Genomic DNA, 15,903 nt, shown 5'->3' with positions numbered 1-15,903 from the left:
TTTAAGGAATAAAATGCAATGTCCCAAATATGATACAAAATGAAACTCATATGTGCAAATTAACTCTTTTTTTTTTTAAATTGTCAGAATGTTCACAGAATTTTAACAGGCAGTTATTTCATGGTTCAGGCTTTGAAGGGTTAAAAAAATCAGCAGCTTTATGCTGATGCTACTTTTATAACGTTATTCTTTGCCTCTCATGCTCAACACTGCTCTAAACTTTGGTTACAATGTGAGGTTCACTGTGTGGCCCAAGACAAGTCAAAATGTTGACCATGATTATGATCTAGTAGATCAGGGCTGCCCAATCCCAGTCCTCAAGAGCTACTATCCTGCAGCTTTTAGATGCATCCCTACTCCAACACAGCTGAATCAAATGGTTTGATTACCTCTTCAGCATGCCATCATGTTTGGCAAAGGCCTGATAACAAGCCATTCATTTGATTCGGGTGTGTGGGGAACAAGGATGCATCTAAAAGCTGCAGGACGGTAGCTCTCGAGGACCGGGATTGGGCACCCCTGTAGTAGATGATCTATAAAGACAGCACAGTGTACTATCAGTGTAGAGGACAGATATTAGCCAAGATAGCTTGCAAAACATCTCCTTACACAATACAGTTGTGTAAATCCACAAAGAACAGTAAACCTCAGAGCAACAGCAGCAGCACACATCACAGCCTGTACTTTAAAAACACTATTGACTAGTCTGCATTTGAAACACATACAAAGGCACAAGAAGAAGAAACCAAGAAAGTCAAGGTTGCAGAAAGATGAATCATCAGGTTTAAAATGAGAAGAGGGGAATATGTTCTCTTTACTGCATGCAAACAGAACACGGCTCCCTCGTGTATGAGGTCGTCTGATTAAATGTAAACTCTTCATGGTATTTTTTTTAAAGCATCCCTGCTTTACTTGTGGTGCCTGAATGTTGGCAAAACAGCTTTCCTCTGAAGTAACTAGCAAATCACAAGCATTCTGATTAATTTTGAGCTTCAATCTGCCTTCACTGTTTCCTGAGGGATCACCAACTGCTAACTTAAGGTGCTTAAATATTTTTGCACAACTTATTAAAAAAATAATGTTAAAATCTTTTAAATTGAAGTATTTTCATTTTGGAAGTTTGGAAGTATTGCATATCAAGGTTTTTCTTCTGCAAGAGTTGAAGAAAAACCTTGATGGTTTGCAGAGTGTTGATTTGGTTGCTTTTATTGCAAAAATCATACTTGAATGGAAAAAAAACACAGGTCTTCTTGCAGAGCTTACCTTCTTCTTGTCACACTCAGAGTTAATAATGGATAAGAAAACATATTCTGCACCCCTGTGGTAGGAAAAAGGTCAGGAGGCTGTACAGTATCCTGAGGTGGTTGTGCATTTTAAATGATGATGAATCACTTGTGTACAAAAACCTGCTTGATTTACCGGACTAGTGATGTCACATAATGAAAATGTACCTTATACATTTTACCTTTGTACACATATCATTTTGTATTGTAATTTCTGCCCATGATGTTTTGGATTTGTAGTTATGAAAATGATATTGAGAAACCGGATGGGAATGAGACAGAACTGTGGAGTTGTCTAAAACACATGAAATTTATATCCACCTGCAGCTCAGAGCAACTTTCAAAGCACGTATCTTTTCCAAGACTGTAGTGGAGGGTTTGTTTGTTTTTTAAAAATGCAGTAGCTCCCTCTGCTGGACTCCAGGCTTTCCCGATGCCATTCTGGGGGAAATATCTTATTAAATTGAATAATGTCTGCAAAACGTCTTGATTCATTGCCTTCCGCTTATCCTGTTCAGGGTTGCCTGTCTTAGGTTGAGAGGCAGGGTACACCCTAGACAGGTCGCCAGTCTGCCGCAGGGCTAACACATAGACAAAGACAACCAACTGCATTCACATTCACACCTATGGGCAATTTAGTATTTCAAATTAACCTAACCCCACTAATTAACTAAGTGTGGGAGGAAGCCGGAGCCCCTGGAGAGAACCCTAGCAAACACGGGGAGAACATGCAAACTCCACACAGAAAGACCCTGGCCTGATGTGAGGCAACAATGCTAACCACCGTGCTACCGTGCTCATAGACTGTACAACCAAATCAAGTTTGAATAAAAACGCTGTCAGCTGTTATAGCTAAAGAAATCAATTTTAAAATTCTCTCCCTTCACTCCTCTGTGACCGTATGTCTGAGTGCAAAGATCTCACACTTTCAAAAGCCACCCACAAAGCTTATAAGGAGGGTGCTTGTCACATAAATGTCACACAAATCACTGTAATGATCTCACTGATGGAAAATAGCTGAAAAAAAAAGACCCCGAAAAGTAAACAGCTAATGTTGCTAGGCAAAAGACTTCAGAAGAAAGAAACACAACTGCCCTGGCTGGCTACCATACATTCATCTCTTGGTGAAAAGGTCCATATGAACAAGGAGACTTCAACATTGGGACTTCATCTTCTCTTCAGGGGCGGATCTACAGGGGTGGTATGGGGTGGCATGTGCCACCCTAAAATAATCTCTTGCCACCCCTAGTGCCACCCTTGCTTTTTGCATATGACAATGTTGTTTATTAAGATAAGCTAGCATTAACCCTTTGAGCCAAGCTACAATTAATGTTGAATATAAATTCTAAAACTGGATATATTGCATAGTGTTACCCTCCCTCCCCACTGCTAAAAAATGGTTCAGCCCTGCAGACAGGCTTTATTTCTTGTTGTCAGTAGCAACCAATGCCTATGATTGTGCTGAACACATTTTGAATCTAGAGTTCATCAATGAGGTCGATGCGGGGATGGCCCCACTGCTCATACTGTTAGTTCAGAGTGCTCACGATGGTCTCGGCTTGTCTTACGACAAAAATAAAAAGTAAAAACGGACAAAGTGATAACGTGCTCCGTGAAAAGCAGACTGTGGGTTGGAAGAGAAAGAAACAGAGATCTGTTTAGTTTCACTTACAGAATGTATCTTAACACTTTCCGTGAGAATATTTAAAGTAATAAGTAATATATGATATGGTTTCTTTTTGTTTCCATTTCAGTGCCACGGTGAACTGAGGACTCAAACACGGGACTCCGATGGTTGGAAAGAACACAGTTTTATTTGACACTCCACCAGGTATATGTTCAATATTGCAGGAAAAGTTCCTATATACAATAGTGCCAGGGTAAGGGCTCCGGGAGATCAAGTTAATATGGATATATACAAGTTAACACGAAGGCACAGAATCAACAAGAGCTATGAACTAATCTTAAAGATGGGGCTACACTGGTGCGAGTCATACAACGATCCAGCGATGAGTAGCGTCCTTTCCTCAGCTTAAGTAGTGGCAAGGATAATGAGGCGCAGGTGTTCACTCTCCACAGGTGTGTTGGGCGAGGGCAGGAACCCACAATGAGTTCCACTCCGGCGAGAGAGAGAAAAACAATGACACTGTTGATCATCTTCATGCTGGTCCACCGGGCCGTGACGTTAAGTAACATGAATATGGAAGTGTAAAGAGGCACACAAGATCTCAGTTATTGAAGCACTACAGGTTAAACCATGGCCACCTTTGCTGCAGAAACGCTTATCCATGCACATATTTAAATTGTCTGTGCACTCCAAAGTCACCTATGTAGATCACATGATCAGACATTGCAGAGATCAGTAGATTGCTGGTGAGGTGATTGAAGCAAGCTATTCATTGATGATTTCAAAAGAGGGTGACCAGCTCTCTTGAGGTCAGCAAATATTATTGTTATTATTATTATGAAATATTTGTTCCACAAAACTAAAGTGTTGTAATTTGAATTTACTTATGTACACTATGTGGAAATTGTTGACATATCCTGGTTTAGTAAATCAACTTAAAACCTCTACGGTTATACCAGTTAAAACAAGTTAAGTGAAATAAAATCCAGGTATTGCCACACACACTGATTTAAGTCAGTTAAGTTGGAGCTGCAAAGTATTTTTTTTATTGGATTTACTAAATACAGTTAACCTACTTATGTAAATAGAACTTAATTCAGTATAATGACATATTTTCATGTCTGCATTAATCAACAAATTTAAGCATTTTTTGGGGTCACTTTAATTAGGTGAACACAGACCTATTACTTAAATCAAAGCTGACCAGATGAGTTTGGAATTACCTGATTTGCTTATGTTAGTTAGCTGGTAAGTACAAAACACAGTGACAACGTGCGTATTAGATACCCTCACTCCAAAAGCATAAATATTTTAAAAAATGAATCTCCAAGAATATCATCCTAAAAAATGGCACTGAGAGAGGGTGTTACAGTGAAAAAAAGCAGTCAAATTTTCATCAGAAAATGCTGAATTTTAGTAAAAACAATGCTCTGCAGTTTGATACTGTCGTTACAGACAAAGCGGATGTTTAAAGGACGCGCATTTGAAATGCCATAAGTCTCCTTATCAACTGGAAATATTAAAGCCATAAAATGACTTTTGAGAGTGGATAAAAACTATTGAACAACAGCAATGTTGAGCCTGTTCCAAAATTTGAATGTACATGTGTTGAAGGTGTGGCTCTTGTTGAATTATTAAACATATTTTTCTTCAATCTTTCGAGCCATAAAAAAACAAAACAACTTTTAATTTTCTTCTGCTTGAGTCTTGGCCTCGGGTAGCTCTACTTATCATTGATGAGTTAGTTGTCTGTTTGTGCTACTTTTTTCAAGGAACAGTCGATTATTGGTAAGGGTGACTTCATGTGTTTGGTTACTTAAGTGGATGTACTGTGGAAAGTTTAACCTTACATACATAGATCTGACAGTACAGGTTCTGAGGTTGTTAGGAGTTGGTGTTTCTCTGGTGTGGTGTCACGGGGTCTGCTTCTGTTTTCAGCACAGGTAAGCGGGGTGGTGTGTCACGGGATGCTGACACACCGGCGGTGCATCAGACGTCATTTGATGGAGCGTTACTTAGGAGCAGCGCGACTGACGTCTGGCAGGGACGTGCAGAGGGGGGGGCTAGAGGGGCTTGAGCACCCGCCCCTTTCCTGATGAGTGCCCAAAGTGCCCTTTTGTTGAGGCAACTTTTAAATTGTTTTTATTTATTTATTTATTTATTTTATGTGTGTGTGCGTGCGGAGTCCTGTCTGTGCCCCTCAACAATAATATTTAACTATTAATCATAGTTTTGCTAAATAAAAAGATCTGGCTTGCATCAGTCACATGATCACATTTAACCAATGATCGCCCCCGACGGCAGAACGCGCTGGTTACGAGCCGGGAACGAGCTCACAAAGAGCACGCGCATTTTTAGCGGTCCGGAGCTGTAGGAGAAACACAAGTTAACTCAGAGACACAGACTGATGCCACAAAACCAGTAAGTAGGTGTACAGCGTACACTGTAGTGTGTAGCACCCAGGAGTATTAGCTTATTACGTACACGTTGGTAAGCTGTCTTGTTGCAACTGACGAACTGAAACAAACGAGCGTGCTGTGTGTGCAACAGCGCGACAAACATTACCTGTCCTTTTATTAACTGCACAAGTAGTGCTGGTCATAGCTGCTGGCTACCTGTGTAAGGCTGTCATGGGTCTGTAGCTCTGTCACCGTTTTAGGGAACATATTTAGTTTTAAAGTAAGTTTCTGGGCATTTCCTGCCTTTCTGGAGGGATTATATTTCACTAAAAAACGATCTAATATGCATGTCCACATAATAATTATTATAATTATAATATATTAAAAAACACACGCTGTATTTTAAAGAACATACATTAAGAAGCAGATTATATTAGATTTATATTTTAAATAAGACAAAAGTTGGATTTTACAGCAGTAAAAATACAGTTTAAAAATGTAATAAGCTTTGCCCTGCACAGAGTGGATAGTGAAACAAATGGAATCATCATAAATACATTATTTCATATTTATTACTTCCCCCTCCTCATTGCTTTATTATTGTAGCTCTAGTAATAAATAATAATGTAAGGATGCCCATAGTATATACAGTATTCTGAAGAAGGTCTAAAATGTCACTGTGTGTGCATGTGTGTGTTTTATTTAGCTGGATTTAAAAAAATATTACTCATGATATAACATTGTGCAGACATGGCTGGTAAGGACATGAGGAGGAAACAGTAGGAGCTGTATGAGGCTACTAAAGGCAGTGCTATAACATTTTTCTGTCATCATTTTATTATAGATTAAGTGCAAGAGTTGTTAGGTGTGGATAATTAGATTATAGTTTATTGCAATAGCAAGTTGTGCCTTGTTCTCAGATAGACAGCAAGTGGAGAGTGATATATGAAATGATGGGAAGGAAGGAAGAAGAGAAGCAAAGAGTGATTCACAGGCAGAGCCGAGTTTATGTCACAGTTTTTCGTTGCCTTATGGTTCCAAGCGCTGTCACCAATCTTTGCATTTTGTTATTATCTCATGACACTTGTTTAATCAGCTACCATCTCTCCTGTGGACTTTTTAATGTCTACAGTCTCAGATCAACACAGCCCTGCCCTTCCCATATTAGATTCTTGATGAATGTGTGTTGTTGTTATTCAGCCTGGTTCAATGTGCCCCTTTTTAACTTTGAGCACCCGCCCCTTTAAACCTCTCTGCACGTCCCTGACGTCTGGTGTCGGAGTATTGCTACCTCCTCGAGTGGTAACGTGTTAATTCTCCGCGGTGTGCATTACGGCCAACCTATGTCTTGGATTTTGTTTGCTTACCTGTTGTCCTGTATCCTCAGCCGGATCCATCACCCGCTTACCTGTCAGCTGTTTGTGAAGCCGCATTTCCGGGATCACTACGGAGATCAATTACAGCGTTTCTCCCACATCCCGAGAATCCTCGCCCGAGCCTGTACAGCCAGTGTGACAAGTGAGCTCTCCAACTCTCCCTATGTTTATTGCTGTTTCTTACCGGTGGTTTGGCATCTCCCCCTAAAGTTTCGTTTTTCTTTTTCTCATAGATCCACCCTGCGTGCGCGGGTAACCCCTTTCCCTCCGAATGCGTGTCAGCATCCTCCCCTGGTTTCCTTCTGTTTATTCATCAGTATTATCTCATCCCATGTAAATAAGTTTGACACAGCAAATAAAGAGCACTCCCTGCGCTTCTGTGTATTCTGCCATAGAGTCCGTTCACTCAGCATAACAGAGGTAACTGTTTAAAAAATGTATCCTATCCAAAAGTCCTTTGCAATGTTACATTGAGAAACATTATTGTTAACATATTTGACCCGCATAAAGTACTATGGCCATCACGCTGTCATTTAGAATTGTTTAAATAACTCGTGTCTTAAGTCATCCCATCATACAGAAAATAAAATAGCCGTGTGGTTCACTTTTACATCACAAAATGTTAGAAATATAAGCCATTCATAACAACCTGAAAGGTTGGGAGTTTAAGAGTTTAAGACTATAATGTCACAGAGCACATGGTGTCTCTTATTGTGAAGACATTTATAAATAATAGCTTAATAAAGACACTTCATTTCTTAAGAAATATGCAGGTGGAGTGGTCTTTATCAAAAGTAGAAGTCACATCTGTGGCTATACCATTGTACACCATTGTGTGAGGCTGTGCAAATAAAGGGTGACTTGCCCTTCTTGAACCTGCTGTTGTGTTGCTTTTTGAGTGTTTGAACCCAGCGTGTGACAAACCATCTGTGGGGGTTGTGGATTTGACACCTTAGCATTGTGAAAGTGGGGCAACGCGCTTCAGGCTGAGCATAAAATTTCTGCTTACAACGTAGAATCTCAGTTCTAAATGAAATTCAAAATGTTTTTGTAAGTGTGGCTAATGCATACTTTGACTTCTACAGCATACACACACACACACATACACAAGAACAACAACACAGAGAAGAAGAAGAGGGGGTACTATGCATCATAAAAACGCAATCATTCATCTTCCAACTGCTAGCTGTGTTGTCCAGCAATAAACTTGGTTGGATTAAGAGTAGGAAACACTAGTATAAGGTGTCTATGGAACAAATCTCCTTCAACATTCACAATGACCAAAGTGGATGACTACAGGCATTTCTCTCAGTTAACTGATTGTGTTTAGGGAAAAAGCAGCTAAATACACTGAGACTGCTCCACATTGTTAGTGAGCTGTGGGTTTTGTCAAACTTGGAGCGAACAAAAGCAGAAAAACAGTAAAAGATTCGGACATTGAAATTCTGGTTTATTTCATGAATACAATGAAACATTTTAGTCCACAGAGCAAAGTAGCATACATGATAAATTGATACACATAACACGGACAGTGAGAAGTAAAACTCATTGTCATACCAGATGTTATATTCTGTAAACTTAAAATAAACCCCTGAAATTAGAGTTTAGTGTTTTAAGTCTTCTATTAAAAAACATGAGTCAACACTTCTTTCTCCCGGCAGCACTGCTGAAGTGACACTTTAACGACGTTTAAATTCTCAGTCGTTATGATGATAAAACATGTTCTCTCATTAGCAGATGTCTGCACTGTCACTTGTCATGAAAATCTCCAGAGCCAGGGTTCAAGCTTCCTCTTCAATCACCATTGATCATTATTAGGGCCCACAAAGGATTTGTCACATTATCCCCATAAACAACATGCTTTTATAGAAATCATTGTTTCACAAAGATTTAGATTCTTGTTTCACAATGTGATGGCTGCACTTACAGCCACACAGTGGTAATACCCAACATGTTAGTGTAGAGGCTTATATAAGTAACATTGCATTCACATTTGTCTTTCTTTAAATATAGGAATTAATTTACAGGACAATAAATAACTGGTTTTGGTTTAGAGTTAATTCACATATCCACATAACACTGCATTCTAAAATAAGTGCGCACATTTTAGTTTACACTGTTATGTATGATTAACCTTTTGTTTTCTGAGTTACCTTAGTTACAGCTGTTCCAGTCCCTTGATTAAGGAGTGTTTGTATCTTTTTTTCCTTTTTTAGGTATAAAGACGTCCTTGATAGTGACACACAACACCACTCTTTTTTTCCACTTTTTAAAGCAGAAAGACACGCTCAAAAACGGAATTTTTGGCTTGAGTTCGTTCAATGCTGAAATATAAAAAAGGGCGCCACCTGGTGGACAACTAAAAAATTACAATTTTAAGGCCCGGACTCCAAAGTGTCACCCTGACTTGGAGGATGGCACTACATTTGGTTATAATGATCCTGCAATGAAAAATAGCGTTTATAATGGGTTTCAATGGGGCGTTTTTTGGCTCTAGGACCTTGAGTGGATGGCGGTTTCATCCACCTTTTGTCCTAGAGCAAAAGGTGGATGGCGGTTTGTAGCTTAGCCACTTTAAGCTAATTTAATGAACTCAGACCGCAATTCTAAATTTAAAAAAAAAAAAAAATGTTTGGCAAATTTGGCTATATTCTATTCAACACAGTGAAAATGGCTTGAAATTAAAAAACACAGTGGATGAAAAATGGCTCCAGGACATTCCAAGAGTTAAAAAACTAAAACGGGTTGGCATAGTAATAACGAAAAAAAAAACCCACATAAACACCAGTTTATCGCGGTTTCATAGAAACACAAATTAACAGAGAAACATTAAACGCACCTCATTGCCTCCTGTAGCCAAACGGGAGACAGTACGTTCTTTGGATCTGTACTTCATCTCAGAGGTAGGTTAATAAATTGGATTTAACTTAACCACAATACTTTGACATGGGTTCTTTATAAACTTGAGTACAACTTGAAGGTGGTAGCAAGATGCGTTGCATGGATGTTTCGGGGGGAGTTCTCTGCCGAGTGCTGTGTGAGCCTGCGCACAAACGGTGGACGGAGGCAAAGAGGAGTGAGACGTGATACCTGTCATTTATCTTGTGCCTTTGAATTGCCGTAATATGAAGCGATATACTTTTTCATATCGTCATCCGATATGTGCCCTATTTTGAACTCTCCTCGTCCTTTGAGTGCGCAGTCACCTTTGTTATATAGCAAGGTATTTAAAATGAATAAATAAATATCCTGTTCATTTCAATACGCATGATCTGAGCATGCGCGGAATGACACGGAGGTATTCTTTGATCCTTTGATCTTCTCAAAGGGGAGACTGTGACCGTCACGAGACAGTCTCCCGTGACGGTCGACCGTCACCAGCTCTACCACATGAGTCCTTAAATAGAGGTGCTTTAACACAGTTTACCTTGGTGCGTCTTCAGTAACAGCGAGTTGTTTTTGCAAAGCAGGGATCTTTGACAAAGGTAATACCTTTACATAGTGATGGCCAAATGAAGCTTTCCGAAGCACTGAAGCTTGTATTGAAAAGCGGTTCATTACTCGAAGCTTTTCAACACAGTCCTCTCCGGTGACATCTGGTGGTGAAAATGTTGAAGAGCAGCTTGAATCTGCAAAATAAAACGGACTGCTCAATTATCAGTGCTCACTCAAGAGTGGAGTTCTCTCTGATATTGGGCCACCGTTCCGTTGCTTTGAACATGTAATTGGTTTTGTTTTCTCGATTGGGGGGCTGAAAAAATGTAATGCGTATTTGCGTAATACATTTTGATCAATAAACTTTCCCTATTTAAACATGCACTATGGTGTGGCCTTTCTTTGCTCATAACTCCTTGATGTTGGTAAATACAATAAGTGAGCAATATATATAATATACATATGAGAATGCACAGCACATTATGGAGTATGCCCCTGCTGTGAAGTCCTGCCTCCATCTACTTGTCGTTTAATCACTGGACAGCTGGACAGGTTCATACAAAATATTAGATTAGGCCAATTCCTATACATATTTTTGACTTAGGGGTGGGATTGATTGTGAACTGGAAAGGGAAAATGCTTAGGAAGCTGAGTACGGCTGCATCGTCACTGATTTGTAGAATCATTTTGATTCGATACAGGATCCGATTCAATTTGATTGGAATCTGGAAAGTTTTGCCTCAGTCAGAAATATTACAATTCTGGTCATGTATCAGTATATATCCATAATTTCGTATCTATTAAAAGAAAGCTGACACATGTGAGACTTAATTAGAGATGTAAACAGAGAGTTATGAAACCTGCAGCTGCAGAAGCCAGCGAAAAAAAAAAGAGGCAAACACAGCGCGGACCCGCCGACACATCAAAATCTGACTCTGACGCGTCGGGTCCGCGCTCTGTGTTCACGTTTGTATGCAGAATCCGTAAACCTGCTCCCAGTTACTGTGTTAGCTGTATGGTGTTTGACGACATGTTGTGAGGTTTAACCTGAGATGCTGGCGTTTCAGGCATAATAACGTTAATTTACAAATCGACACGGGATTTTAATGAATCAATATCACTTTATTCAATTTAGCATGGATTGTAATCAGAAAAGCGATAATCAAAACCCACCCCTAATCAAGAACTTGCAAAGTAAAAACATGATCAATGTAAGGTAGCCCTTTTGTTATTTACATTTAAAAAGGGGATTAGTGTTACTGTGCGCTGGCTGAGTCTGTTTCTTTTCTTAGAAATAGTTTCTCCTGCCCTGGAGAAAATCCACTTGCATGGAACAGAAGAGGCTGTGGAGTGCAGGAACTACACTGCAAGTTGGTAGATATGCAGGTATTCCTGGGTCCTGCAGACTATCACCTAAAAACAATAAACAAAATGATTTTCTAAACTGTAGCAATGTAATGTACGTATAGTGTCAAATACATTTTTGTAGTCTTCATTAGCTTTAATTCACATGGAAGTGTTCCTAAAGTCATATGCTGTAATGATATTTACATTATGAAAACATGATTTTGGACATTTCAAGTTTTTCACTTCGGCAGATAAAATGAATTGAGCAAAATCAACTCAAAATATTCCCACACGCCAGAACGTCCTCTCTTCCTCGCTGGCTCCATATCTGTCAGTGGAATGATCACCTCGTCGCTATCTGTCACCATCAACACACTCCACGAATCCCGTGGATGATTCACTTCCTTATATCCGTTTGAATCAGGTACCGAAGCAGTTACGTGCGTAATGAAGCTTCGGACGTCACTGGTCACGTGACTTTTGCCAAACGAAGCAAGCCTCGACACAGTGCTTCTGAACCAGTGTGTTGTTTTTTTCGACACACGCTCCGGAGCGTCAGCTTCAAGCGGGCCATCACTACCTTTACATTTAAATAATTCAGGGAACATTTTTTTTCTTTTGACACACAATGGAGACAATAGATCAGCGTTTAGAGTTTATCATAGAGCAAAACAGAATGCTTAATACTAGGATGGACAACTTTGAAAGGGAGTTGAATGAACTAAAGGAAGAGACTGAGAAAATGAGGCGTGAAATCCAAGAGGAAGTACCACAGAGTGCTTTTGCCAACTTCGCATGTAACGTACCTACGTTACATGCTTTCCAAATGATGACATTTAACACCTGTACAAGTCTCACCTGTACGTTACAAGGGAAAGGATCAAAGAGCGAGCGAGTGAATTCGACAAAGTCGAAAGCTGACGGCAGCTCGCGGCCCTTGCTGTCGAGGTAGGGCTTCATGTGTGACAGACCTATAGCGCCCCCTATAGGTCTTGCCATAGCGGGCGCTATTTTCGGTGGAGTTTACCTGGCCACCTTCACATATTTGGAATTGTACGGCCTACCTGATTGGCTTATTATAACACAATAACTATACTGTGCTCTCATTTATGTTAAATTTTATTTTGCCCTCACCTCCCAACCAGTCATGACAGAAGACTGCCCGTCCCTGAGCCTGGTTCTGTCACAGGTTTCTTCCTGTTAAAAGGGAGTTTTTCCTGTCCACGGTTGCTCATAGGGAATCACTTGATTGTTGGGGTTGAATTTTTGATTTGAATTTAATTGCCTTAAACTGAAAATTAAAAATTCAAGTGAGGGGTTGACCAGGGCTCGTTAGCTGGGTTGTTTTTTTTTTTATTTGTAATTTGCTAATCAAAAATAAAGAAAAATTATATTTAAAAAAATCCACTACTGCTCTGTGTGCTTACTTCAATGAAGACTTGTATTTTTTGTGATAGAAAAATATCAACACCATTAGTGATATTGTTGCTCCTGCTCCACCTGCTGTCCCAATTTCATCAAATGAAGATTGTGAAAAATTTCTTTCTTTCTTCGTTGAAAAAGTCAGTGACGTGAGGAACAATATCTCTCCTGTGTCTCTCTTGTCTGCTCCAACTCAAGCTAGGCCTGTAATTTTAGAAAGATTTTTACCTGCGTCCTTACCTGAGCTGGTCAAGTTAGTTAATTCGATGAAAGCGTCCTCCGGCTCTCTTGATATTTTACCTGGATCTTTGTTTAAAAATGTCTTTCAGTCTATTGGTCCCTGTGTGCTCACAATTATCAATACCTCACTGGTTTCTGGTCAGGTCCCTGTTTATTGTAAGAATGCTGTTATTCACCCACTGTTAAAAAAAACCTAAGCTTGATGGTTCTCTTCTTAGTAGCTACAGACCGATTTCAAAATTACCGTTCATTGCTAAGATTTTCAAAAGGCTGTGGCTAAGCAGCTTATAGCTGTTCTAGATGAATACAGCATTCTGGATAAATTCCAATCTGGCTTTCGTAGAACTCACTCTACTGAAACTACACTTCTTATAGTCTCCAACGACATTTTGATGAGATGTGATGCAGGAGAATGCTCCGTTCTGTTGATGTTGGACCTGACCTCCGCCTTTGATACTGTGGACCATCATATTCTGCTAGACAGGCTGAGACACTGGGTGGGTATATGAGGGGCTGCTTTGGACTGGTTTGAATCCTCTTTGCATGAACGATCCTTTTCTGTGGCTACCTCTAAGTACAGTTCCTCTTCTACTTTTCTTGCCTATGGTGTGCCACAAGGTTCAGTTTTGGGGCCTTTATTGTTCTTGCTGTATTTACTTCCTCTTCAACACTTATTGAGCACCTTTAAGGACATTTCGTATCACTGCTATGCAGATGATATTCAGTTATACATCTCCTTTAAGCCGCATGATGTTTCCAAGCTACAGATTTTGCATAAGTGCATAGACTCCATTAGAGGTTGGATGGCTGGAAACTTTCTTCAACTAAATGAGGAGAATACTGAAGTGTCATGGTCCGGGTGTGTGCCAGGGTGTCTCCCTCCAAGTTGGCATCTCCACCCCTGGGAGGGGCCTCAGTGTTCTGCTGATTGCTCACACCTGTGGGTAATTAAGCCGGGGACTCATAAGGCCAGCGCACTCAACCTCTCTTCGCCAGATTCTCAGCTAACCTTAGTTGGTGCAGGCCACCACTGTGATTTTGCACACGCTTTGTAAACTACCTTGTCTCATTGTGTGTTTCTCTCACAGCCACGCACCAAGTTGCCAGACACAAATCTCCGCCGAAGAGCTCCAATCCGGACGCTGGACCACCTGACAGTCCCACGGGCTGTTCACCCGACTCACCTGCCTGCCTCCTGCCTCAATGCCAGGAATTTCGGACCACTCACCCGGACCACCCACCCCTCCACGCCACTACAGACCACCCGCAGCAAGTACGCAGTGCTAAGGAAAATTCAGAATGAACAGCTTGCCGATATTCCTCCTGAACCATACCTGAACGTCTGTACTCTATTTACAGGAACTGCTGTTTCCACTGACCAACACCAGATTGCTTACTTAGCCCAGGCTGCTTAAAACCCTTTTGGTTTAGTTGTGGCATTTTGCACTTGTTAAACGCACATTCCAGTTTCCTGTTTATGAACACTAACTGAGAAAATAAACGTTGTCTCTAAAACTACTTCCAGCATTTGAGTCCTTTCTCTTTTGAGGTGGCCTCGGCCGTGACATGAAGTCCTTGTTTGTGCTCCTAAAAATTTTGTACCTAGTGTTATGGAAAACTTGGGTCCACTTGCTACATTTGCCAAACTGTCTATCAGGAACCTTGGTGTTACTACAGGGAGTGCAGAATTATTAGGCAAGTTGTATTTTTGAGGAATAATTTTATTATTGAACAACAACCATGTTCTCAATGAACCCAAAAAACTCATTAATATCAAAGCTGAATATTTTTGGAAGTAGTTTTTAGTTTGTTTTTAGTTTTAGCTATTTTAGGGGGATATCTGTGTGTGCAGGTGACTATTACTGTGCATAAATATTAGGCAACTTAACAAAAAACAAATATATACCCATTTCAATTATTTATTTTTACCAGTGAAACCAATATAACATCTCCACATTCACAAATATACATTTCTGACATTCAAAAACAAAACAAAAACAAATCAGCGACCAATATAGCCACCTTTCTTTGCAAGGACACTCAAAAGCCTGCCATCCATGGATTCTGTCAGTGTTTTGATCTGTTCACCATCAACATTGCGTGCAGCAGCAACCACAGCCTCCCAGACACTGTTCAGAGAGGTGTACTGTTTTCCCTCCTTGTAAATCTCACATTTGATGATGGACCACAGGTTCTCAATGGGGTTCAGATCAGGTGAACAAGGTGGCCATGTCATTAGTTTTTCTTCTTTTATACCCTTTCTTGCCAGCCACGCTGTGGAGTACTTGGACGCGTGTGATGGAGCATTGTCCTGCATGAAAATCATGTTTTTCTTGAAGGATGCAGACTTCTTCCTGTACCACTGCTTGAAGAAGGTGTCTTCCAGAAACTGGCAGTAGGACTGGGAGTTGAGCTTGACTCCATCCTCAACCCTAAAAGGCCCCACAAGCTCATCTTTGATGATACCAGCCCAAACCAGTACTCCACCTCCACCTTGCTGGCGTCTGAGTCGGACTGGAGCTCTCTGCCCTTTACCAATCCAGCCACGGGCCCATCCATCTGGCCCATCAAGACTCCCTCTCATTTCATCGGTCCATAAAACCTTAGAAAAACCAGTCTTGAGATATTTCTTGGCCCAGTCTTGACGTTTCAGCTTGTGTGTCTTGTTCAGTGGTGGTCGTCTTTCAGCCTTTCTTACCTTGGCCATGTCTCTGAGTATTGCACACCTTGTGCTTTTGGGCACTCCAGTGATGTTGCAGCTCTGAAATATGGCC

The 15,903-nt window shown here is 40.5% G+C and overlaps 2 long non-coding RNA genes across 2 annotated transcripts; both read left to right on the top strand.

Moving 5' to 3' along the window:
• Positions 1–5,223: 5,223 nt before the first annotated feature.
• LOC143420463 (uncharacterized) lies at positions 5,224–7,559 on the top strand. Its single transcript, XR_013100295.1, has 3 exons — positions 5,224–5,331; positions 6,697–6,827; positions 6,919–7,559. It is a non-coding gene; the product is annotated as an uncharacterized LOC143420463 (long non-coding RNA).
• A 4,862-nt stretch (positions 7,560–12,421) lies between these two features.
• On the top strand, positions 12,422–14,647 carry LOC106676328 (uncharacterized). Its single transcript, XR_001342257.3, has 2 exons — positions 12,422–14,402; positions 14,489–14,647. It is a non-coding gene; the product is annotated as an uncharacterized LOC106676328 (long non-coding RNA).
• Positions 14,648–15,903: the final 1,256 nt, after the last annotated feature.

The sequence above is a fragment of the Maylandia zebra genome, linkage group LG9 (genome assembly GCF_041146795.1).
Source record: "Maylandia zebra isolate NMK-2024a linkage group LG9, Mzebra_GT3a, whole genome shotgun sequence".
NCBI lineage: Eukaryota > Metazoa > Chordata > Actinopteri > Cichliformes > Cichlidae > Maylandia > Maylandia zebra.
Note: the sequence above shows the minus strand (reverse complement) of the source record. Positions and strands in the feature narration are given on the sequence as shown.